The sequence below is a fragment of the Mauremys reevesii genome, linkage group 8 (assembly GCF_016161935.1).
Source record: "Mauremys reevesii isolate NIE-2019 linkage group 8, ASM1616193v1, whole genome shotgun sequence".
NCBI classification, from domain to species: domain Eukaryota; kingdom Metazoa; phylum Chordata; order Testudines; family Geoemydidae; genus Mauremys; species Mauremys reevesii.
In genome coordinates this window covers 87,076,251-87,100,840 of record NC_052630.1, presented here as the reverse complement: position 1 = coordinate 87,100,840, position 24,590 = coordinate 87,076,251, and the positions used below count along the sequence as shown (strand labels likewise).

General features: G+C 39.3%; 2 long non-coding RNA genes across 2 annotated transcripts in view; one reads left to right on the top strand and one right to left on the bottom strand.

Moving 5' to 3' along the window:
* Nucleotides 1-23,915, top strand: part of LOC120370598 — a 29,541-nt gene extending 5,626 nt beyond the window's left edge. The window contains exons 2-4 of the long non-coding RNA XR_005583822.1: nt 18,490-18,689; nt 19,052-19,229; nt 23,749-23,915. This is a non-coding gene — a long non-coding RNA (uncharacterized LOC120370598). The remainder of the gene's footprint in view (nt 1-18,489; nt 18,690-19,051; nt 19,230-23,748) is intronic.
* Nucleotides 18,385-19,729, bottom strand: LOC120370597. Its single transcript, XR_005583821.1, has 2 exons — nt 19,529-19,729; nt 18,385-19,065 (listed from the first exon to the last, which is right to left on the bottom strand). It is a non-coding gene; the product is annotated as an uncharacterized LOC120370597 (long non-coding RNA).
* Nucleotides 23,916-24,590: the final 675 nt, after the last annotated feature.

Below are 24,590 nucleotides of genomic sequence, written 5' to 3'. Positions count from 1 at the left end.
AGTTTATGTCTATATTAAATGTCTGTGTATGTGTGCAGAAAAATATACCGTGTATTATAATGGTGTCTGATGCTATCCTATAGTTAAGGATCTGCTGGCAATTCCATTATAATCCTGTAGTTTGAAAGGTTTATAGCTTGGCTTTTATAATTTGCCAGGATAAGTCTTGACAGAATTCTCAGCCTGGAATTGATTTTTTTACCCCCTCCACACAGATAAATGATATAGGATATATGCATAGCAACATGGGACTTGTGCAAATTATTCTTATTATGCAAAAATGAACAGGTGCATAATACAGCGTGCTGACACGAAACATCATAATGGCTTCTAGGAGTTGATATGATGTATTGTGCAAATGCTTAGTATTCTTATTACTCATCAACAAATAGACCTTGGCAAATGAAATTGCATGTCAGTCAGTAGTAAGAGTATGGAACATTAGTGTTATTCACATAAAGTATGCGTACTACCATGACTCAGGTGGTATTGGTATTTCTGTAAAGACAAAAAATGTTAATTTTTAAAAGGAAGAGAAACAGGGTTTTGGTGGAATATCTACTCACTATTTTATTTCCAGTTTCTTCATATGTCTGTGTTTACTCTGGCTATTCTGAATGTCAATTCCATTGTGAATTCATGGGGATCTAAAGGAGAAACAGTGCATATTTACTCTCACTGGGATGAAAATACTTGGACATATTTCTCTCAGCTCACGGGTCCCAGTTCTGTTATCAGCTATGAAAGCTCATATAATCATATTGCTCATAAAGTCTCTTTTAAAAAGACTTTCATACTTGGGCAAACTACCTGCTTCTCCTCAGCAGGTTCAGTCCTTTTTAGCCTTGGAGACACAGGCTTGGGCAAAGCAGACCCTTTTAGGTAGCACAGGGTCTGGCTAATCCTTCCCTCAGTCAATCCCTGGTGCTTGTTTTCTCCCCTTCTGGGGACAGAGTGCAGCCTTCCTTGCTGGAAAGGTTCAGAGCCTTGCTGCACCTAACTTGCTGGTAGCTTCCCTGCTTCCATGCCAGAGAGGGTTTAAAAAGGTCTCCAGCAGTTGGAGCCAGCTGAACCTAATTAGTTCCCTGGTAACCTCTGTTCCAACTGAACCTTATTTCCCCCTGGTTATCTCTCCTCAGTGGATTGGGAGAGGCCTTTTAACCCCCTGGGACTAATTATTATGCCTCCCTTTGTAGCCATTTATTCTAGGCTTGCCACACTATGTTGTAGATAATAATTCTGGCAGTGTACAAGCATAAAGTATTTTAAATGCTGTAGATTAATTATATGTATTATTTTCTGGGAGGGGTTTTGAGAGGCTAAACTGCCATATATTTGCTGGAGTTTTTGTAAGATCCTATACTTTTTAGTTTTTTTGTTGTTTTGTTTTTACAAATTTGAAAAACGAGTATCATATTTAGAAAGAGAGGGTACCTTTAAACAAAAACTATTTGCTTTGCCTGTATTTTTTCTTCTTTTTCTATTACTAAGTTGTAATTCTTGCTACTTGTGGAATGGTATTTGAAACAAAGCTCCCTTTAGCACACAACACAGTTCTGTGGCTTCTTCACCCTGCTGAGTAGACTGTGTTATTTAGGTACAGTCCTGCAGTTTACAGCATGCCTCCCAGGCCTTTGGGTGTGCATGGGGAGAGCACACTGTGTTCTTATTAAGGCATGGAGAGCAAGTATTTAGCAATTGCATTATATTTATTTAAACATTACATAACAGTGCAGTGAGCATGCTGTTAGATTTAGCCAGCCACAACATATTCTGCCTCCTGCAGTCCAGAACTCACTTTCCAAAATGGAAGGTGATGTTTGGTCTCTTCAGCCAGACCCATCCTTATATAACAATGATAGATACTCCATATATACATTGCAACATCCCTTCCAGACACACACCATACTTCCTGATCAGTACATCGTGGGGATGGAACCATGGCTCTGCCTATTCTCCACCCCTTTATGTCTCCTTTGGGCTGCCATATTCGTTGCTTTAACTTCCCAGAGACACAACAGAGTATTGTTTCCCTCACTCCACTCTCCCCCCCTCAGCTTCAGATTAGCTAGGTCTCCATCCATTCTCCCTCTTCTTCAGTTAAGGGACAGGACTCTCCCTCCCATTTCTTTCCAGGGGAGTGATCTTTCATTGGTCCCCTCTTGTCGTCACTCATGTGTTATCATTAGGAAGAGATAGAGTCATTGTTCATACCTCTCTGAGGCCTTTCACATGGCAGGAGATCTTTTTGCTCCACTTGACCTGTGGACTGTGCCCTGAGTTCACGGATGACTACCCAGTACCAACTCTCAAGGCAAAAGGAGCAGTGGGCTGAGCAGTTTGAGGCCTATAGACACACTCACTCAATAAACTGCTGCTGCTGCACCCAGGGTTCCATATTCCCAAAATCAGAGGCTTGGATAATGGTGCTCCAGGGATCCAGCCTTAATCTGCCAACAAATTGAAAGTTTTTCTTTAAAATAAACTGTGATTAATGGTTAGACTAGTTCTTGTCTGTGTAAACTTCCTCTCAGCCAGCTCTTGACACCAGCTAGGCATGGGTGCAAAGTAAGGACCATGAGAGTAGTGAGATAACTCTCCCCAAGTGAAACACAGCAGGAGAAAGATGACTTATATGGGAGCCCAACTACTGAAGAGACGCACAGAATCAGCTGCTCTCTGGGCTTGGCCGGTACTATACAGCTGCTGGGACCTTAGCAGAGCAGGGGTTACAGGCACATTGCATTGTCGTGACCCAATTCTGGGCAGACTTTCCATCATCACAGAACTTGAGCTAGGTTTCCATGGGCAGAAGCCAGCCTTAACATGGGAGTGAATCAATTTCAATCTTTGCTTTTAGTCCCAAGAGCCTCTTTTCTGTGCCTAGGTTAACAAAGTATTGAATAATTTATCGCCTGTTTATTTTCAAAATACTTGTCTTTGTGTATTTTGTATGATTTGTACCGCTGGTGTCCTTACATATAATTTTCTAAGGTCTTGTTATGCGTTTATGTCAGGGATCTGCAACCTTTCAGCAGTGGTGTACCGAGTCTTCATTTATTCACTCTAATGTAAGGTTTTGCGTGCCAGTAATACATTTTAATATTTTTAGAAGGTCTCTTTCTATAAGTCTACAATATATAACTAGACTATTGTTGTATGTAAAGTAACTAAGGGTTTAAAATGTTTAAGAAGCTTAATTTAAAATTAAATTAAAATGCAGAGCCCCCCAGACTGGCGGCCAGGACTCAGGCAGTGTGAGTGCCACTGAAAATCAGTTTGTGTGCTGCCTTTGGCACGCATGTACATCTACAGTACAACTAATGTGAAACCCACTAAAAATAAAATTGGCCAAAAAAACTCTCATCGGAAGCAGCAGTGACCTGTAAAATTGAAAAATGGGATGATGGAAGCAGCACCAATAATTTTATCAGACCATCTGCAGTGGGACAAGGGAAATCGGCAGAATAAATCTAACAAACAAAAACAGTGAATTACAGTTGGTGGAGGAAACACAAATCAGTGTCTTTTTCTCAGTGTCTCCTTCTATAGTGAACTGTTCAAGACCTATGCTGGAAAAATGAGAAATCAATGCAACTGTCACAGAAAGAAAACTATCTATGGAAAGATAATGCAGTTAGACTGTGGAAGGTGCTCGGTGCAAGGACTCAATGGACAGAAGTATGGGGAGTTATTAAGCATATCTAAATATAACTATCCACCTACTAAACAAAGTTCTCTAGACCCTCAAAAGATTTTCACTGCAACTGCTAATCTTATTCAACAATTTCCTCACATTCTTCCTGTTATGCACTAAGGGGTTCAAATGACATGGTCATTGGAACACCCTTTGTGTCTAAAATGAGGATTTCCTGAAAATCAACCATGATTGATTTATCACACACCTGCCACATCAAAGATGGGAGTACTAAGGAAAAAACTACTTCAGATGTTTTTGCCACCATGCCATCTAGAGTTGCTCAGAGGAGGTCTATGTGAGTTGGTGGTAGAAATGCTATGGTCAGTCCTCCTAGTGTTACCATAGGTCCTGACTAATGGTGGAAGGAGTCCCTCAAATTCTCTGTACAGATAAGACAAGGCCACCACAATTAACAAGCCTTTTTGAAGCTATTCTTCAAACCCCAAGGTATGTTTATACAATGCTGGGTCACACTCAGTAATCAAATCTCGAAACAGTCTGAGTATAAATATAGTCACAAAGCAAGTGACATGTAGACACATACTTGTCTACAAGAATGTCACAACTTACTGGATACCCTTCCAAAAAACATCGGCATTAGCCACTAGCAATGACTTTCAGAATCAAAGTGTATTTTGCATCTCTGGCATTCACAAAGATCTCAGAACAGTCAACATCCTATCAGAGCTTCTGAAACCAATCAGTGTGTGCCTTACCTCCCAAGGTCTCTCTCTAGTTTTATTATTACTAATAACAGAGCCATGGTTGCAAGAGCATGGCCAATTCACACATGCTCTTTTTTATAGATTGCCTGAACATGCTGTAGCATGATTTTTTTTTCTGAAGAATGACAGCAGAATTAAGAGTTTTTCTGGCAGAAGCTCTGGGAATCTGCACCCATTTGAGTCACTCAATAATTAAAATATTTGGGAACGGTAGGAGGAAATTTATCTAACTCACGCCAAAATTAAAATAAGGGTCTGCCTGATCAAACTGGACTTTTTACAGGCTGAAAAAGCTGAGCAGCAAAAATCCACCCCTAAATCACCAAGGACACATGAATTATGCTATTCTGACTCCGGAGAATACAATATTTTGCATCATGTGGTGAATGCAATGAGCACAATTATTTATGTGTGCGTTAGCGCACCACCTCCTACTTATTCTCCATTACACTCAAACTCAAACTCAGAGTTACTTAAGGTCTACCCATTCTACCAATTTCTAAGTTTGCATGATTTAAATAGTGAGGAGGCAGAAAGACGATATAAATTAAAGGCCAGGTGAGTTTACTTTAAATTGTGTCTTCTTGGCTCTTCTGAGTTTAAGTTACACTACTTTAGGAATGAAGTATAAGGAATTCTCTTTTAGTTTAAGGAGCGCTAGTCTACACACTCTCTCTGAATTTGGCCCGCTGAGCTTACGTCACCTAAATAGTTAAGAAAGTCTAAGGGCTTGTCTATACTGCCTTGCAGTTTGGACTATGGGAGTGTGAATAGCAGTGTGCACCAAAGTGCTACTCTATAACTCCACCATGTGGATGCTGCATGCTCACACTAAATGGTTCCTAGTTCACATTTATAGAATTCTCTTCAAACAGAATTACATTAATGCGAACTAGGAACCTTTTAGTTCATGCCCACAGTGCCCACTGTGGGGCAGTGTAGACATAGCTTAAGTAAGTGTGAAGGGAGTCTAATGATGTAACAGACATACTGAGTGAAGTGTAAGAAAGTGTAGCAAACTTTTCTTCCCCTTAGATTTGCATAAACTCACCTCTGGATTGTCTGGTATAGTGAAAACTAGGTTGGTATCAGTCAGATAACTTTCCTTAAACATTCTTCTAGAAAGCACACTGAGAAAATCTTAGCAAGATTTTGAAGGTGAAGCTAGGGCACATTTGATACAGCATATTTTAAGATGAAATAATATTTTCCAACCTGGAAGAATGTCCCACTCATTTCAAGCTTCTTAACTTGACCCAAAGTCAAACAGTTTTCAAGTCCCATTTCCTGTTTATATTATGAATTTGCAAACACGCTCTTAGAAGACTGTGAAGTTCTGATACAAACCAATAAGCATCATCTGAGTAGAAAACAAAAAATAGCAAATAAAACTAAAATCTTTCCACAGCATCTCCTGCTTGTTTATCTTCCTAAGCATTGCTGAATGGATTATTTCTTAATTTTTATTGCTGTAAAATGATACAAAGTGTCATAAATAAAACAAAGAAAATCCCGTCACTGTGTTTTATCTATCAAACTTTGAGATACAAAGGAACTAAAAATGGACTAAATTCCACCCAGATATACACCGCATGCATACCCATTCTCCATACCTCAGGAGCTTCATTCTTCTCACAAATGGTTCTGAAAAGCACATAGCTTTGTCCGAACCCCTTTGAAGTTAATGACTTCAGTGGAAGCAGAGTTCAGCCAATGCTGGGCATTTTTGAAAATCCACCCAGAGTCAATTATTTTGTGCTGCCCTATTTTTATGCGTTCGTTTGAAATTTGACTTTAATTAAGCTTGTGTAAGCTTCCAAGCAGGGAGAGCCTGAATGATTTTCTGAAGCTCTCCTGACTCCAGTTGTCAGCATCAAAAGAGAGAAATCATTGCGAGGAGAAAAAGCATGTCTGGGTTCAGTCTCATGGTCGTACCATTGAACCATCATATTGGTGAACATTGCTGGACTCTGGTTGTGGGCCAGGCAAATTAGTTACAGCCTGATCGAAAGCCCCATTTGAAATAACTGGGTGTCTTTCCAGTCACTTTAATGGGCTTTGGATCTGGCCCTTACACATGACTAGCTAGTACATGACTCATCACACACAGTCTGATGACATGTAAAATATTTTGGACTATATGTGAATCAGTTGGAATGAGTACAATGAAAGACAAATAATCACCCATTAATTATTTATTGCATGAAAGTATCTGACAGACACAGTTACAAGACTTTCAAATTCTATGATAAAATATTTAGAAATGAAATTGGTGTGCAGATATGGTCCATTCTTTATATCAAATCTGTGAATATCCTTAGAAATGTACCATTTTGGGAACTGGTTTAGCCCTGGAATGTATAAGTATCAAGCATTCCTCACATTAAAAAATAACCCATAGACAGTAATTGAACGACTGGATAATGTTCCCACTTGGCAATGGTATCCCGTAAAAAAGCCTACAGCTTTAGATGAGAAAAATGCAGTTGTGGGTGGAATGCCTAGAATGACAATGCTGCCTGTCTAAATGTTTGTCTGACAGCTTTACTACATAACACTATATCAAACTCTCTGCAGTCCAAATCTCTTATGGGAAGAGAAACATCATCAGATGGTAGTCATTCATAAACAGACCACTGATCAAAGATTTAATTCTCCACAAGGTAGGAGCATAGTGAGTGATTTCATTGGAAGGGGGATGAATAATGGGGACCAGGTGAAAAGAAGCTTCGTGAAGCAATCCTTCTACCACAATATATTATTTAATTGGAATAGTCTTCCTCCTATCTCCATCTCAGAATAAAGGCTGTTCTTATGCTCCCAATGCCATCTGGAAAGAAGGCTTTCTGCAGAGTAAGGAAGCCTCTGCTATCTCATTAACAGGGAAATTGGTGACACTGCACTGTCAAGACTGACCGTTATCAATCCAGGACTGAAAACACTGGAGGCTTCATTGAGTCCTTTGACCTCATCTACTATGTCCCCAAACCCCAACATGATTACACAAATGAAAGTTTTCTTTTTACACTGGCTTTTTCCTCAAATCCTTTTCTTCAAGTTTTTGCCCGATCTTTCTCTTTTGTTGGCCCTTTGATAAGACATCACTAGCAACAGATAAATGCTACCCCAGGGAGAACTGGAGTCAAAGTTTCAGAAGAATCAGGGCTGCAGACAACCATTTATAAATATTGTATTAGAACATTCTGTGAAGTGGTTCCACTGATTGCTGAGGATGTTACTAGTGCCACCTCTCATAAGCAATGCTGAATCAGCCACTGAACAAGCACCTGTGACTTTGTGGCAGACAGTCCCCATTTTAACTTAGCCTAATGACTAAAAATGGTGATTGTGAAATTCAGTGTGGTCTCCTGTCACTTTAGAGAGCAGTAGCTCATCACTGACAAATTTAACACTTATGCAAACTCTACATTCTACAGAGTTATTATTTTCCTATTTAGAGTGGTTTTTATGTGCTGTTTTCACATGAAAGGGCCATCTGTGTTTTTAAATGTACAAAATTTCCAGTGTTTGTTTGTTTTTGTTTGTTGTTTTTTCAAGGGGGTGTAGGCAGGAGAATTTCCTGATCAGGGTCAATCTTTGCAGTTTCTTCCATTGGTTTGTCTTTTCTAATCTGAAGCTCAGATTCAGTTTTGGGCCCTACTCTGTTTCTCTCGTCTGCTATTCCCCACTCTAGAAATCTTCTTTGATGACTGGAACAGTACTCACCAGCCTCTTGTGTAATAAACCTTCTGGCTTGGGCATGCTAGGTTTGAACCACTCACAACCTGTCTTGAAACACGGAGACTTCCTCTGTTTAACTGGCATAATGAAACTGCACTCCCCACATACCAAATGGTGCGCAAGATGCCATTTGAAATGGCAGTGATTTGCTTGCACACCACAATTATCTATTGGCAATACCATTAGGGATTTACTGACACAGAGATCATTTGAAGCTAGCCTTAAAGTAACACTTTCACTGATGAGGCATTTCTTAGCCTTTATAGGCTATATATAATCACAGCAAATGTAAGTACATCAGACTCCATCCTGGTATCCTGACATACAACTACTACAACAAATAAGTACTAAACATATAATGGGATGTTATCTTTCACTAACTTCACACCTGCTGCCCTTCCCATTGATTTCAGTGGAAGCAGGATTGGGTACTTCATTTCTTCCTGCTGATTCTGAGCAAGAGACATCATTTCCCTTTATCCTGAGTTGAAAAGTTTTTTCAGAGAATTGTTAGAAAGTGTATTTAAATTGTTCCTATAGAAGAAGCCTTAACTGACAACCAGTGCTTGATTCCTTATTGTAGAGCTATCCTGCATTCCTAATTCAGGCAAAACTCCCAGTGACATATCCAGTTTCTGGAGCTCCATTCTGAAAATGTGCGGCAGTTCACAAAAGTATCAAACATCAGATTCAGATCTTTTACATCACTAAAAATCTGCAGTAAATCAGTTGATTTTAGCGGAGTTACTGATGTAACTGGGATCAGAGAGTGGCCAGTAATCTAATTCCATTTATTGGTATGTGTTTATAAATATAGATATCGATATCAATATGTATTTGTTTTTGCTGAAACTTTCTGAAGGTATTCAACCTGAGGCAGATAGCAAGCATTGAAAATTTCAGCTCCAGCAGTTAAAGCTTGGCAAAATTATAAGCAATTGATAAGGGAGGTTATAATGGGAAGTTTTAGGTACCCTTCACTACTACATGCTCTACCTATGTAATAAACAGGCTTTGGAAGAGAACTAGTCTTTTGAGGGATTTTTGGCCTTGCTGTATGGGAAATGGAAAGAGTCGTCAGCAGGTTTGGACAGGTAAGGTTAACAAGGAATGACATTTGATGTCATCATTAGTACTAATTTGCTGTGGAACTAGCATAGTAAGATCTTAAGGTGGAATTTAATGTATTTCCATTTGCTTGGATGTGAAATCTACATATAGATGCATGCAGTCTACTGAAATATTAGTCTGGATTGTTTTATTTTGATTCAGTGTCTAAATAATTCATTGTTTAAAATATTAATACGGGTACTTGGTCTATTTTTTTTTCATATGCCTAGACGCTTTTCCTTACAAAAATCAGCAAATATTATTTAGTTTAAGGGAAGTGGGGTTCTTGCAGTGAGATCTTTGCCAGTGTTAAAAGAAACATTATCTTGAAGTCATTGCCTCAGGAAGCAACACTAACTTAGTTTTCCATGTCTTAGTAGTAGAATAAAAAATTACTCTTATTTATATGCATTGCCAAGGCATAAACTCTAATACTGAAATCTAGCTACAGATTGGATATGGACCATTAAGACAAAAACATATCTTACATACACACATCAAATACTCACAAATGGATCTGACTTATTTAAATCGATTTTAAAATTATGCTTATTTTTGGAATATGAGTAGAATATTTATCAGAGTGAAGAAGAAAAATTGCAAGGGATAGTATACCGTATGACGTCTTTAGTATTCCAGGGTGAGTAAGCAACGCACAGCTAATATGCCGTGTGCCCTTTAAATCCGAAAGGCCACCTGCCAACTCATTCCCATTTTTCCTTCACTGGGTTATCAGATCCATATCAATTAGAGTATTCCTGGGATAAGCAGAAATAGTCATGACATCTATAATAAATAGTGCATTTTGCTATTGAAAATGGTTATAGTTATTGCACTTGGTCTTTCAGACTGTAACAAATTTTAACTGTACTCTCAAATTATATGTATTCTAGATAGTATGAGAAGAATATTTAGTCCTAATCAGTATAATCCTAAAGAAAACAGTACCCACTTTGATATAATACACCAGAGTACTAATTCTTTGTATTTCTGTTGTGCCATCCACCTGAATTTTGCAAAGTGTTTTGAAGCATTAATGAATTTAGCCTCAAATCATGCCTTTGACATAGGCACAGTAGCTATTACTATTCTTGTTTTTCAGACAGAGGAAATGAGTCCCAGAAAGTGTACGTGACTTAACTTCACCCACGATCATTCAAGTCTGTTGTAAAGTCAGGGATAGAACCCTGACCACCTAATCCTAAATCCTGGGCTTTAGTCACAAGGGTAGCCTACCTTCCAAATTTTTATAGGAACATTTGTAGCAAAACAGTTGTTTCCAGTTCCACTGCAGAAAGCTAATCATTGGCAATACAAATCCAAAATGACAACTGGTTTATATTTGTCCTTCAGAGGCACCATGGGCCTGATCAATGACAGCTTTTCCATTGACTTAAATGGGTTTTGGATCAGGCCTATTGCAGGCATAGCGGATGCATTTATCTTTGTCTGTCAGATCTTTTTTTTTATCTTTGTACAGAGAAATGGGAGGTTGTTTTTTATAGACGGGTTAAAGTTATGGCAGTTGTCTTTCTCGGAAAAATGTTCTAATTGTACCTATAATAATCTTGATTGTCAGTTTGCTTTTTCATCAAGATGAGATTTTAGGAGGTATTTGAGAAAGAGGGACTATATACACACATTTGAAATATGGGTGTTGAGATTTTCTTTTACTTCAGTTAAACTTTTTTCCTCTCACTCTTCTTGTTTGGCTCATCCTCCCAGCCCTTCATCTTCTCAATAGAAGAAAATCAGATAAATTGCCTTAGACAATGCTGACTTCATAGTAAATCCTGTAGAAATGTTGACTGTATTAAACATGTTTTAAATATTCCTTAGACTCACTTAGAACTGACTAATGATATCACTTGGAGCAAAAAACAGACTATTTATAATTGCTGATTTTAGCCATTCAGCACACAAAACGGAAGGAAATAAGTATTGCAGGAAGCAGAAGAGTCTAAATTATTGGAATTTTTCTCACTGTACAGTAGGCTTATGTGACAACTAAGACATTAAGCTGTGAATAATTATGTAATTACCAGTTAGGAGCTATCAGACACTACTCACTTGAGTCTACAGCTTATTGGGAAGTAAAACAAATCCCATCACCTGCTACTGATCTAAAGCATATTCAGATGTCGTATATGTGGCTGAAACTCCAGTCAGATAGCAACAGATACTTTACTACATATGTATTACATGAGATGATGTGTCTGTACTATCTTATATGCCAATTACTGTAAGATGACTCATCTGCTGTTATTTCCAAGAGTGAAAATTCATAGAGATTTTTAGTGGCTACTTTATCCTTTATGTCTTAGCTTATATTACCCTGTGTAATACTAAGACCACTTTGTCACCACTCATAGAACCTGACTTTGTAAAGTGATGAGCATCTCCTGGTAAGACCTTAATGCCCTCAGTTCATGCTGACTTCATTTGGATTTGAGAGCACTCAAGTAATTTTTATTGTCAGTCCCCAGATGAGCATGAAATATCTTAGACATACTATCCAGACTAAACACAATGGAAAAATATAAAAATAAAGACAAAGTCTCTGGATGCATAAGCTGTGAACAATCATCATTCATGCATGAAGTATTAAAATAATAGAAATATGTATTATTAGTATAATAAAAGCATCAGTGTAATCAACCTCACAAATATTGAATTAAATGTTCACCCACAACACGTGTCCAATGATAGCACTAATATACCAGACTTCTGATGTGAAACAATGGTCATCAGTCAGAGGTAAATAAGTTATATGCACCTCCATAAGTATGGCCCACCACATCTTTCTTATGCAGTGTGCATAGGAGCAGATGAAATGCATAAAATGTGCAGATATGACTTTCACGAAGTATGTGTGTTTCATGATTATATTCATAGAATCATAGAATATCAGGGTTGGAAGGGACCTCAGGAGGTCATCTAGTCCAATCCCCTGCTCAAAGCAGGACCAATCCCCAACTAAATCATCCCAGCCAGGGCTTTGTCAAGCCTGACCTTAAAAACCTCTAAGGAAGGAGATTCCACCACCTCCCTAGGTAACCCATTCCAATGCTTCACCACCCTCCTAGTGAAAAGGTTTTTCCTAATATCCAACCTAAACCTCCCCCACTGCAACTTGAGACCATCACTCCTTGTTCTGTCAAGGCATCTCATGCCTTCCAATCGGTGGAGTCTCCTTCTGCTCCCTTCCCTCAGATGTATCATCTAGCCCACTCTCCGCATTAGTACCTGTGGAGAGAACATGAAAACGGTTGCTCACCTGTATCTGCATTGCTGGTACATGGATGATCCTCTTTCTTCTGGAGGTCACATGCTGCCAATTTTCTTCACCATCCTTCTGTCCCTGCTGCACAGCCTGTTCTGATTCTTCAGAATATTGTTCCCACAGAAGTGTATCCTGATGTCTGTCCAGGAAATCTTCATTTTCTCTTATGTAATGCAGGGTTGATACTTGTTTCTCCAGTCCTTGAACCTTCTCTATGGAGACCAGCTTGCACTTTGTACAGACAAAGTCATTTCTGTCCCCTGGAAGAAAGACGAACATTCACAGAGGGACTGACCCTGTTCTGCAAGGTAAGTGCCAGAATTCTAATATAAGGATGGAATTTGTAGGTCTGATTTGTCTCTGCTGCTGTTGGTCAGTGAGAATTTTACCAGTGACTTCAACAGAAGCAGAGTTAAGCCATTGTTGAGTGCTTTTGAAAAATCCCACCTTAAATGTGTACACAATTTTCCAAAGAGGAATTCATTCACTCATATATTTCTGATCAGCACATTTTACCCAGGTCTTTGAGTGAAAAACCAGAGGAAATACAGACAATGTTGCTGTGCAACACAGTAACCATTCATTAAAGTAAGTAGTAAAACATCTCAAAATGAAAGTTTATTTACCATAAAGTCTATAAGTAACTAGACAAAATAAGTCAGCATTGTTCTTTAACTCTGCATGTAATTACAATGTATCACCTGTAAAAGGAAATGTGACATTCATATAACTGTTAAATGAATTCTCATATCAGTACTATCAGAGTGATTACCAAATATATTTGTAATTATGAGACCCTTAAATATTACCAGATATAAAAGATCAAACATATATCATTATCAGAGAATATGAGATGAAATGACAGACTATATCAACGTGCCATGCTGCAATGATAAAGATCATGTTACCACTGAATTTTTCATATCCTCCAAAGGTCAAAATCACTTTACCATAAAATTTTCAATGTCACAAACTTTATAAATTGTAAATGTGTTTTTGTTCTAGTCTAGTCATGCACACAAATTATTGGAACACTTAAATTACTATAACATCAAATAGTAAAATCAGGATGTGATAGTTGTGATCTTGACATTAGTCTGAATATTTCCGAAATATCTAATCCATTGGAGATGGTAATAATTACTGTAAAATTGCTTCTGAAACTAATTTGTTCATGCACGGATAAATGAAAGAGAATTACATTTCCCATTTCTTTTTTGTACAAAGGAGAGAAATGACACCAGCCTCTTTTAAATATTTGGGTTTTACTTAGGTTTTGATCCTTCTTTGAAATTTGCTAATCAAGGACCTTGTTAAAGAAGCAGACTTCATGCTCGAAATGTTATGGAGCTTTAGTCAAGACATTAATTTTAAACAGAGGCTCAGAGTAGTCCTACTTTTCTTTGCCTATTACAGTAATGTAGTCTATAGATATGTCTGCGAACACACCTAAACATATAAAATGCACAGTGTTGTTACAATGACTTTTTTTAGCTCTCAGATGCTGGATGAGAGGTCATTGGCTTGGAACGATTAGCTGTTGAGACGATTGACTGCACCATACCTGATCAGCCTCTTGTCAATGAATAGTGTTGACACATGCTGTTTTCTAAGAATAACCACAAGCTTTCTATGTCCTATTAGTGCCTGCTCTGGCTTTGGTGATCTGATGCTTTCATACTCAGCAGCAGACTCTTAAGATAGTTTACCTCTACAGACTCAAGAGGGTCCTTCAAGATACCAGTGAAGAAAGGATTCTGGCTTTTATATTCCTCATTGTCCTTTGCTGCTTGGATAGTTCTGGATTTACAATTTTTTTGTTTTTGTTTTGTGAATACACTGTTTCCTGCTTAGTACTGTCAAAATTATCTTTATTCAGTTTCAAACTGACAGATCAAAGACAAACCTCACAATTTATCATACAAGCCAACAGAAAATGTTAATAGTTATTCACTTGTCATCTTTTCACACCAGCCAACTACAAGAGAGTTTGGACTTTTGGAGCATGGCTATATTTATTCAATTTTATTTTGGGTGCTAGCACCAGTGTACATGTCACCTCAGATGACGGGTGTTGCTTAATGAGATACTGAAACTGTCTTTGTGGGCTAGTTATAGCTCAGATCACTATGAGAGGTTCACAGAGAGCTAATCTCTGTAAAAAGGTGAGTTCAGTATTTCCAAACAGATTCTTTCCCTTTTTCGGTTTCATAGATCCCTACCCCTTGCTGTTTCTGCAAGGCCGATGTTCAGTGAGGTGGAGATTAAGCGGTAAACACCTCATTCAATTGAGCACTATTACTCTCCCCCTTCATGGGGTTTTCCAAATAAAGTGAAGATCTAGTCCTTATTAATACAGCTGGGTGATCATTGTCACTTGTGGGGAGCATTGCCTAGTGGTGAGGGGATTAAGCCCTTCAACATGCAGAGTGGAGGAAAATTGGTAGGGGAGCCTGGGCCCTCCCATTCCACCAGATTCTGGTCCAGAGCCCCATGAGAGTGACCAGAGTCTGACAGCGAGGAGCACTGTAAGGCTGCCCTCCCTTGAGCTTCCTACAACCCCGCTAGTGTCCAAAGTTCTCAGTCTGTAACAGAAGAGGGTGAAGGGGGTCAGTTCACCACTTGGCGCCTCTTTGCAGCCAGATGTGGCATGGTAACTCTCTCCCCCTTGGGGTGGCAGCTGCCTCCTCCTGTGCCTTGGCCCTCTGGCAGGTTTCTTCAGTTTCCAAGGTAGTCCATTTAAAAAAAAAGGGGGAAATTAACACAAACAAACTGAGTCAGTATGTGAGAGAGGGAAGTGCTCCCTCTCAGGGAATAACAGAAACAAGTCCTGCCTTCCCTCAGTCCTGCCTTAGGCAGTTATTGATGGGAGAGATCCTGACTTCCCTCAGCCTTTTCTTGAGGACCTGCAAGGTAAAGGTCCTTTCTCTTCTCTGGTCTGCCCCAAATGAGCTGTTCTACGCCCTTTTAACTCCTTTTCCAGTCTTTGTATCTCTTACAGATGTGACGGGGTGGGGCTGGCTGAGCCCAGTGTGGGGTTTGTATACTCCGTCACAACCTCTTTTGTAGGCCCCATTGCCTAGAACTTTTAATATAAGACATACTTCCCTTCACGTAATGGCTGACTCAGCCAGATGAATTCATCAAAGCCAAATGCATCCCTTGTGCAATTCTGCTGGCTTCAGACATGAGGGATAAATCTGGCTCCAATATTTTAATATTATTTGCAAAATGCATTTAAGATCTCTCATCACTATAAGTTAAAGTAGAAGTTTAAGTTGTTGTATTGTTAGCAAGGTATTATTTTAAAATATGCATCATGACATTAGGCACTCAGGTACCATGGCAATGAGCGTGGGATGGATGGGTAGGTAGAGAGGTAGTGAAATAATAGAGGTGTATTTGTGCACAAGCCTGGACTTGATGTTTCTATGTAATGTGTACTGACAGTACTTCTATAGCTCTTCCTCTTTTGTGATGATGGCTTTCAGAGAAATAAAATCCACAGATCCAGTTTTAAGCTACACTCTACAAGTGCTAAGAGCATACTTTTTTTTCATTGCATCCATTAACACATGAAGGTGAAGTTGTTAGGAAATGAGACAGAGAGAGAGTATATTGGATTTTTTTAGACTAAAAATACCATCACCATCAAATTTATCTATTGAAAACAGTATCTGGAAGCAAATCAAGCTGTTTTTGAAATAAATAGATTCATAGTACCCTCTTATTTTTTCTACTGTATGATGATTTCCTACATTCTGTATAATATAATCTTGTAAGAAAACCCAACAGATTCTTGTAAGTCATGTTCAGTCTTGACTAAGACAGCATTTGTTTTGGGGGTTGTTTTGTATTTGAAATTTCAGAAAGAAAAGATTTAGCAAAGTATGGAGCAAAAATGTATTTATTCTTCAAGCATGAATAGCACAGTTGCTTAATTGTATTTACTACTGTAAGAATGTGCCTATAACCCCGCTGCAAATATCACAAGCATTCAAATGCACATATCTGATAGATCTCTCTAAGAAAACAAAGTATGTATTGGTATCCATGACAACCAAGCCACCAAGATCCAAGGGTATGTGAGCAATACTATTTAGCATTATGTAAATTTAAAAAAACTGACATACTGTTACAAGCCAAGAATTTATGTATGCATAAATATTAAATTCATTATTTGCCTCTGTGATTAAATATATTTTTTAATTATGTGACCAAGAGGCTGGAAGGTATTCACCACCAAAATATTTACACAAGAAGGGCCAAATTATGCCTGTCCAGCAAGACATTCTGACTGCCACCTGAATGGGAGTGCTAAAGAAGGGAAAGGATCATACAACACCTTTGTCTCATAGCAAACCCATGCAAGAGGCAGCCATCATTTTGTTGCTGGCGCCCGGGAATTTAAGGAGGAGATCCTGCTTGCTTCACATGTAGCAGTCATTACCAAGACCCTGCACCCACTGAAGCCAGTTGCAAAGCTCCCATTGGCTTTAGTGGTGCAGGATTGGGCCCTAATGATGCGAATGATGGGGTCCTGTCTGGCCCAGGAATGGGTGAGAGCATTTACACACACACTCTAGCATACCAACAAAAGGCTGAAGGGAGCACGTGGTTGATATTAGGAATAGCAAAAAGTGATGCACACACTGTTCATCCATGGTCCCAGTGGTATGATAAGATTTTATTGGCATAATGCCTCCTTCCACCGGGCACAGATGACAGCTTTGCCATGAGCAAGGGGCAGAGTCACAATCTGCCTTATGGTCTTTCCCAGAGCACCAGTGTAGCTATGTTAGCCAGTCTCCTGGGGAGCAGAACCCAAGCTCTCTCTACTCCTGCCCATCTGCAAGGTTGGAGTAAGTAGCAGCCTTATGGAGACTGCTTTCACCCCCATATTGCTACCTATAATCTGGGTAGCTGATGCAAGGGACTAAGGGCTGCCTAATGCCCTCTTGTTCCTTGGCTGTTGCAGAAGCTGGGCCCAAATCTGGCTCATATTGTTCTAGGGGAGAGAGTTATCCCGTTTTCATAATGTCTCACAGCAAATGGATCCCGTTTAGAACTATGTTATCAGTTCCTAGGAACTTTTCATTCCCCAAATCCTCAGTATCTACCCATATTTTCTTTACAGATCTATGGAATTAATTTAGTCATGTAAGTATTGTGTCTTAATATAGCTCTTAAGTAAAGCAAATCTTAACATGGCAGGGTGAAATCAGAGCCTCACAGAGTTCTCATGTGAAGAGCACATCCACTAAACAGCTGAGAATGTTAAAAAGACAATGTCAATATGAGGGGGGAATCCTCTGTCTTAGTTAAAATATCTGTTTGCGCTGGAGTCTCCTGTCACATCAGGAAGCAGCAGTGCAGAATTACTTTGAGTAGGTATTAAAGTAAAAATAAACTTGAAAGTTCTGCCTCCTCCATCATCACACAGATCAAATACTTTTATTATAAACTCCTGGAAACAGGTTCTTAATGGAACTGTTGGCACTACCTTAATGATAATGGTGTGAATAAGCCGCTGTTATGTATTTACTAAAATGAATTAAAGAATACAAGATTATGTTTAATACTGTAGGCAATCAGACATAGGGCAGTTAATACCAGCCAACCCTCAAAGCCACAGATAGCTCTGCTGGGTGTTCTTATCAGTCTACCAGCCTCAGAGCTCTGAGGTAGTTCAAACAGGGACTTCTCTCAGCCTCGTAGCATCAATGACAGATGCCAAGCATGGTGGACCTTAACTTTTCTTTTCTGCTTAACATGATAAACACTATAGTTTGTCCTCAAATTATTATAAGTTGGCAGAATTCAAGTTCACTTTTCTTTGTGTTTTACTTCAAAGGTATAGAGTACATGAAAAGAAATGCTCAATTATGTATCTTTATCTCTCTCTATCTATGATCTCCTATTTACTAAAGGTGAAACTTGCCGTGGAGTGAAGGACGTGTGAAAGGTCCTCCAGCATGTCATTTGAGCCCCACTATTTTTTATGAAGTAGGGTGGAGGAACAAACACAGAAGCCAAAGAAGAGAGCCTCCTGCATACTGCTGAGACAGACTCCACACTAGATGGAAATACATTGGTACAGGACAGGCCACTGGAGAAGTTGAGAAGAAGGGTACAGAATCCATGCTGACATGAAGCTAGTGTCCCATGCTTCCGGCAAAGGATACAGCAATCACTATTCCAGTCCATAGGCAGCTGTGGAGCTCCAGCAATGCAGCCCTGCAAACTGCATACAGGTTGGGGGGTGCTACATTCCAATCTTCCAACTCCTGTTTTCCTCCCCAAATCCTTAGTATTCTGGCTTTGTGTAGGGAGAGGTGAATTCTACCCTAAACTCCTTTATTGCTGCATAAGGCCTTGAGAAGGCCTAAGCACCTGCATCTCCCATTGATGTCAACTGTTGTTGGTTGTGTTCAGCCACACTCAGGATTTTAGCCATAAATTGATATGCTGACTTTGTGCCTTCCCAAACAGAAAGCGTCTCAGAACTGGATGGAAAAAGAAGAAACAGTGAACTACGTCAACTCAGAAAACATTTTTCTAAAGGGTTTCTAAAATTGTGTCCCAGATGTGTTCTGAGTCCTCTGCCTTCTGTCTAATTTGGTGAGAAAGGCTAAGGCCGTCAACCATTGGTGTCAGACAAAGGAAAAAAGTAGGTATTTGCTCAGGAAACTGGGGAAATAACTGGTATTTTAAATGTCTGTCTCTTCTCTGCCATTTTATTTCTGCTGTGAGAAGGTAGAAAAGTATGACCCATTTCATCACGTAGCAGAGAGGCCTTAAACTCCAACTGTGAAATGGCAGTTCCTGTGTGTTTGGCTGGCTAGTTCTTGCCAGCTCAACGTCTAACTGATCACCATATGTGGGGTCAGGAAAGAATTTTCCCCCAGGTCAAATTGGCAGTGGCCTTGGGATTTTTCGCTTTTCTTTGCAGCATGAGGTTTGGCTTACATGACAAGTTCTTCTGGGATATCTCAATCAATTTCTTGTTGTTGCAGGGATCTCAGGCATTGGTACATCTCTGTTCCACCTGTGGCACATAATTGTTTAGTCACCTGAGGGCTGTCATACCTTGGTCAAATTTCAGTTGTTGGGTTTCAGGTGCTGAGTGGTGTTTGTGGCCTGTGACATGCAGGAATCAGACTAGCTGATCTGGTGTTCCCTTCTGGGCATAAATTCTATGACTCTATGATGTCACTTTTGTGATAATGCATGAATAAATTGCATGGGGAAATTCTGAGCTGCATCAATTGCTTACTGACTCCTGTATGTTCTGTGGGAAAACACTGAGTACCCATGTAATTCTGTTGTGATTGAAGTGATCTCTACCATAAATCAATAAATGTTGTCTCTTGTCCAATAACACAAAATACTCAAGCTGCTACAGCCCTTTATCAGCTGGGTTGATTCACAGCAGCTGACATTCAGAAGAGTTCATAGTTGCATCAACATGAACATCTATCACGACTCTGCATTCTTGTCCTCATACATTATTGTACTGTTTCCCCAGATTTAAATATTCATCACTGGAACATATTTACTAACTCTTTTGAACAATGAGTAAGGGACTGGTTCATAGGTTGCTTCACTGGTTGAAATAACACACCCATTTCTTTTGTATCAAGTGGAGCTCAAAATTTGCACAAAGGTATAAATTAATTTGATATGTAGTCTGCAGTAGCAAAGTGCATTATGGAGATGATTATACAATTCCCACTTCCTGTACTAAAGCGTATGTGCCTTAATAAAAACCCAACTAAACTGCATATGGAAAATGCAACACTGAAGATTTATCTATTTTTCTCTATTCTTTTATAGCTTTGGTTTTGTTCTCTTTTTTTACCCCTTTTTGCTTTTATGTTTGCAAGTGATAAATTCTTCCATGTTTTACATTTTATATTTAGTTTATCTCTTTATTTTGTATTCATTTTGCATTGAAAATGGAATGAGTCTTTAGAATAATACAGCTGATATTGAATTTTTAAATTGCTATTGGGTATATACTGCATAAGAAGGTAATCTGATCTCTAACTTAATCATGTGAGAATATTGCTACAGGGGAAACGGGCTTGGTAACAATGAGACACCTATGCTTTCATAAAATTTATTTAACTATAAGCCCATTATAAAGCATTAATATAGAATTCTCTTACTTTCTGTCACTGTTAGGTCAGATTTATTGTATACAGTTACTGAATTCATAAAAAAATAAAAGAATCTGAAAATACAAAATGTTTCTATACTCGATGCTATTTAAGCGTCTCTATAAATATCACTGCATTGAGGCTTTCCTAGTTACAAAAGTAGGTAAAATAAACAGTGTGCTTTTTTGTAGCTTAAAAAGTTGAGATTTGGGAGTCAGATAGGGCATTATATATTTGTTCTACCACAAATAAAGGTAATATAAAATGTGATGAAAACAGTAGATTAAACCCTTAAACGTTCCAGTATCTTGCAAAACATTTGACACAACATTGCAGAATGTATAAATGTTGCAAGCACATCATTTGCATTTCTGCTTCAGCTATAAAAATAGGCACATCACTTTCTCATTGTACCCCTTATATTTGTATTGTTTTAATGCGTTGTGTAAACATTCATCCTATGTACTTTAATGGAGTTACTGTAACGTAAACGTATTATGGTGCTATGCTGTTACTTAGCAAAACAAGTAGCAATACTGTTGATGGAAATCCTCCGTTTCACCAACAGACCAGATAGTGACGTTTATTGGCAGACTGGTGTTTAATAGAATCTTGTTCTTTTTTTCCTGTGGAATGTCTGTACTATTACTTTTCTCTACCAAATAATTCCCATTGCCATATTTGAAATGTAAATGCTGCCCTGTGGCTATAAATGATGAAAATCAAGAGCAACTCCACTGGCATTAATGGATTACTCTGCATTCACATCAGGGTAACTGTGAGCAGATTTTGGCCCAACATATTGACTCTTAATCATAATGCAAAATGAGGAAGTTTCTACTATTGGTCCAATGCACAGAAAATCAGATAAGTAAATGATAAAACACACCCCCCCTGCAGGTGCCAATGGGGCAAAACACTGGACTGGGAGTCAGGTGACCTGAGTTACAGCACCATCTCAGCCACAGACTTTCTCTGTGACCGTGAACAAGTCATATAGGTCCAGTTGTTCAAAAATGGTATTGTATTGTGGGTGTCTCCGTTTTTAGGTGCCCAACTTTGAGACTCTGGAGGTGCTAATTTTCAGAGATTCTGAGAACCCACAGCTCCCGTTGACTTCAATTAGAGTTGTGGGTGCTCAGCTCCTCCAATAATCAGGTCTGATCATTGAGAACCTGAACGTAAAATAGTCTTCTCTTAGGCGTAATCCCTCCTTGAGCTCCCCCTGAGATAGTGCAGATAAAGAAGGGAGACAAGGAAAGAAGAGGGTCAAGGAAGAAAGTAAAGCTGGTTGGAAAAACTGTGGCAAAACATTTGCTGGAATTTGCAGATTCATCAAAATCAAAGCATTCTGCAGAGATAGTTTGATCTCAAGTCCGACTGGAATACTGCCTGCCAGGCAGGTTTTGAAACCTTCCTGGTTTCCTGCCAGTTCACTAGCTTCACTCTTCAGTAGCCAATGTGGCAGGCTGCTGGGGAGCCCTGGCTCCCAGGTTCATGGCCCTTTGGCAGCTCAGGGCTTCCAGGCTCCATGATTCCAAGGTAGCCCAGCAGGTGGACTGCGCAGAGCCAGGCTCCATTTCCTGTCTTGGAGAATTTCAAAATTCTGGCTATTTTTTCAGAGCCGTATTTCAGAGTACTGGATTTTTGCACCCGAGGCAAGGGACAAGGACAGCACGTTTGGCTCTTCGGTGGTGGGTTCCTCTCAGAGGGAAGGACCTGCCGCCAAATTGCCACCATTCTTTGGTGGCAGTTCAGCGGCAGGTCCTTCCCTCCGAGAGAGACTGGGGGACCCGATGCTGAATGTCTGCTGAAGAGCTGGACGTGCCGCCCCTCTCCCTTGCCAATGGCCAGTGGCAATTTGGTGGCAGGTCCCTCTCAGAGGGAAGGACTTGCCGCCGAAGGAGAGACTTTCTGTGCCGAGCCAAGTGCCTCACATGCCTTGCCCTCATTACGGCACTGGATTTGTTCCAAATCAGTATGAGACCAAATTTCAAAATATCAATATCCTCTATGAAGTAGAATTCCCTTTCTCCTCACAGCTCTAGAAGAAAGTGATTTGATTGGGTTGGATTGAAGGATACTGAAGGGAAGAACACCTCAGAATGTTAGAACCTGCTTCAACTGAGCACTCAAAATCTGCAAAGTCAAAGTAGCTACACCGATTGAAACCAGCTGAGGATCTGGCCCTTTGAGATACATCCATCATGACTGTGTCCTCTACACTATGTGCTGTAGAAACAATAAGCACATTGACATGAGCTAGGAATGTAGTGTCGGCCTATATTTCAACTTCTCTGCTTCTTTTGGTTGCATCAAAACCTTATTACTAAACATAATTTGTAATGTGGTAGTATACTAGGATATATGTACATCCTTCTGCATCTTTTATGTATGCAGACAATTTGCCTTTTGAAATGAGGTTTCCTATTTGATGCATTTCTGTATTTCAGAGTACTGGACTTTTCTGTGTATTATTTGGCCTTTAGGACACACCATTTTCAGTAACAAGATATGTCACTATGGCTTAGCATCTGCAAATTTCTGAGTTTCGTGGAATTCTTGCAGGTTCCCGTTTATTAAAGTTCTTGCATAACAATTATTGCTTTATTAAATAGTTGAACTGTTTTTACTGAATGGTTTTAAATGAGGAAATCATGATTTGTTTCTGAATTTTCACTAAATATGGTATTTTTATATAACAGAATATTCACAATCTCAATGTTTTACTCTCCAAAACAACAGTGATTACAAAGAAAACGTTAACTAATCTTTCAATTGCTAACTGTTTTGAAAGGCAAATCTTGACTGGTGCGAAGCATCTTCTACAAAGCCACAAATGTCTCCAGCTCCAATTGACTTCAGTGGAAATTGAGTACATGCAATACCTCAAACCATCCTAAAAATCCGTTTGGGGTCTTTTGTATCATGTCAGTTTGTTGAAGCAGAATGGGACAGTTTTGTATTTCTATCATGCCACATTTATTTTTTACTAAATTGAGCCCATAATATTTTCTTTCTTCATAGGAACACCAGAATTTCCATGATGGATCAGTCCATTCAGTCTATTATCCTTCTTCTAACAATGGCCAAAACTAATGATTCAGAGGAAGATGTCAAAACCCCTTTATGGATAGTTATGGACTAACCTGTGCAGAGAAGAAGCAGTAGTCAAGTAGTGGTTAATTATGCTCTGAAGCTTGAAGGATTAAATCCTCTTTACATATTTCTATTTAAAATAAATGTGGATATTCTTATTATTATCAGTGTCTTGTCTTTGTTTAATCTTGTCAAACGCTTGACTCCAGTGACAACTTTCAGCAGGGAGTTCCAAGGATTAATCATGCTTAATGCAAAAGCAGCATTTCCTTTTATCAGTTTTAAATGTATTGCCTCTTATTTCATTGATATTACCTTGTGTTGCTTGACCTCCCTTGGAATGTATGCGCTTGTTACATATGTACTGTGACGGGATCCGCAGGGTACAACCTGGAACTGTGGGACCACTGTGCTTCCTTAACTCTCCAGCCTGGTCATCTCATACAATGCTATGCCAAGGACAAGCAACAAAACCTCTCCAGGTGCTGTGATCACTCAGCCAAGAACATGTGGAGCCCACACCCAGCTAAATTGAATTAATGCTCCCTGAGCCACTCGTGAATCATAGAGAGAAGCACCAGCCAATCACCCTAGCCCCCCACCCTTGCATCCTAGAAATATACACTGCTCAAGACTCCCTTGGACAGTGCAAGCTCATTAATTAGTTTTCCACTTCTTCAAAGCTGAGATTCCCCAGGCATTTCAACCAAAACCACATTGTTTTAGGTAAAATATAAAACAGATCTATTAACTACAGGAAGATAGAGTCT